We start from the raw sequence: 2,537 nt of genomic DNA, 5'->3' as shown, positions 1-2,537 counted from the left end.
ACGGAAAAAAAATCAATTAACAAACGGAGACGTAACATAAGGTTTAAAATTATTCCTGAAGAGGATATATCCAAAATGTAACTACTGGTGAAAATATTAAAGCTATAAAAGACTTTCCTATTTCAAAGAACTATAAAGAGTTAGGTGTGTGTTAGATATAATCAGCTCCCAGAGTTGTGCTTAGCGCTGCTATATTTATAGGAGTGACTAATGGATGGACGCTATATTTGAAAATTCTTAGCGTTTGCAGGTAGCATTGCTCCATTTCTGTTTCAATTGATAACACAAGATCTTCCTATGAACCAACTAGTATATATTTCATGTTCGATAATTAGTAAAGAAAATCTTAGACATATATATTATTATAAATCGTAATATTATGTTATATATATATTTATAATAAAATATAATAGTATTATATAATTTTGTATAATATATTGTAGATAATTATACTTATACTGCACTTTGCTTATGAAAAACAATCAAACATTTTATGTGATGCAGTTGCTGTCGTGAACTTTTTGCGTCAGGATTGAACTTTTTCTCTACAGCAACCAGATGTCATTTATTTTCGGTAGGAAAGCCCTAACATGCGCAATAAACAATGAATTCGACCTAAGAAAAAAAGATGAACGGAAAGAGAAGCTTAGCACAGTAGAATGGCTCACCTGTAGCCGACTGTTGGAGCTGCCGCAACAAGTAAGTTGTAATAAATTGTTAAGATTTTTCGTTTTATGGATAGTAACAATTATTGTTGTTTCTGAAAATTAAAACATCTAATGAGAGAATGAGACTTGAAATAAGCTTCAGCATAACATCCACAGTAAACATGTACAACATACTATTTTGCATTCACTAGTTTAGCTTTGTATTGTTTATTTTTACTGATCCTATCTGGGTGTGACTGTGCACTGGATGGACCAAGAGAGCCTGAGGAGGTAATATGCAACGCTCGCTTACCGCCGTCTTTCTGGCCACCAAAACTACGACTTGATCACCAAGGAACTGGAAGCATTTCATATCAAATCTTGCATTCAAAACAAGATTACTAAGACAACTAATGACAATTAATCCAACTTTGTCAAGGAATTCAGGTTAATTACAGTATTTTTATAGTATATTTTGCATATTTTGTTTATAAGTACATTTATATCAATGAATAATATATATATATATATATATATATTATTCATAATCTATATTAATAACACTCTTGCGTTTGTTTGTCTGTCCGGACCTTTTCTTGTAAATTTATCAATCAAACACTACGAATCTACTATTGTGTCCGAGGAGTCCGGATTTCATATTGGCTTGACCAAATTATAATGAGTAATTTACGTTGAATTTCGTACTTCTTGGAGGGGTGGCGAAAAATTAGAGAAGACGAGATACCTAGAGAGAAATTCTCACAATTCTCTCTCACTAGGTGAAATTCAGGATAACAATTTCGAGAAGCTGGTGCAACTGAAATTAAATAATAAACTAAAATATTAATATACTTGAACAAATAATTAGGGACGTAATATCTTCTAATACTAGATATTTATCATTTCATATTAGCTAATTAGCTCATTAATTATTATTATTATTGTCATCATGTTTTTCTTGTTTTTGTTTTTGACGTTGTAGTCTTTAATTACCATCTTTTAATGTATCGATGGCTTATGGTTGTTAGCTGCTTTCCTCTCATCATTCACAAATATGGATAGGCTGTTATTGTAACAATAAATTATTACCATTTACCAATAAAATTTAGTTTTTCATTTTTCATTCTTACATTTTTTATTGTCGAAAAAAATCATAAAAAATGTCAGTTTCAAAAGTAGCGGTAGCGATAGCGCCACAATACTTATAAACTGGGAGCAATCGTATGTCATTACATATGTTACTCGAGAGCTGAATTAAGCAGAAAGTAATTATAAAGTTCCAGAATTAGAATCCTTAATATAGTTTGGGCTTTAGAAAATATTCGGGATGCATCTTAATTAATTATCACTGATTGTGCTGTATTGAAATGATTACAAACAGCTCTAAAGTTAGTTAACCAGTCTGTTAATGCATTGACCTTTAAAATTATAGAACATCCCCTTCTTTATTATTAATAGCAATGGAAAAGAGAATCGGTTACCTGGCTCTCACTCTCTCTTCAGGCGTCCTTTTGATCCTCCAGAAGAAATTCTAGATTTTGATCTCGGATAGTTGTCACAAACTTTTTGTTATTGTTGAAAATAGTCTACTGAACTAGCTTGAGACGATGATAATTAACATGAATATGCTTATTTAAAAACTGAGTAATTGGCTGAAAATCCATCTGTGACTGTAGAGACTAAATAAATTAAAACTTTGTCTTGAATAACAACATTCTTTTTTTATACCAGGAGAGTTGTTTGTAGTGGTGAATTTTGATCAAATGTTTCATAAATAGTAACAATTACTATATTAACCAAATTACGTGATTATCATACTGACGGTCATTTAGGAGTGTAAAAAACAGTTGAAAAGTATTGTTACGTCTCCATTCGGTAATTAACTTTCCG

General features: G+C 30.9%; 1 long non-coding RNA gene across 1 annotated transcript in view; it reads left to right on the top strand.

The window, feature by feature from the left end:
* Window positions 1–2,537, top strand: part of LOC111085838 — a 14,278-nt gene that overhangs the window by 10,983 nt on the left and 758 nt on the right. The window lies entirely within an intron of this gene.

Source organism: Limulus polyphemus, unplaced genomic scaffold (genome assembly GCF_000517525.1).
Source record: "Limulus polyphemus unplaced genomic scaffold, Limulus_polyphemus-2.1.2 Scaffold648, whole genome shotgun sequence".
In the NCBI taxonomy this organism is placed as follows: domain Eukaryota; kingdom Metazoa; phylum Arthropoda; class Merostomata; order Xiphosura; family Limulidae; genus Limulus; species Limulus polyphemus.
The sequence above is the reverse complement of the archived record's forward strand: the minus strand, read 5'-3'. Positions and strand labels throughout refer to the sequence as shown.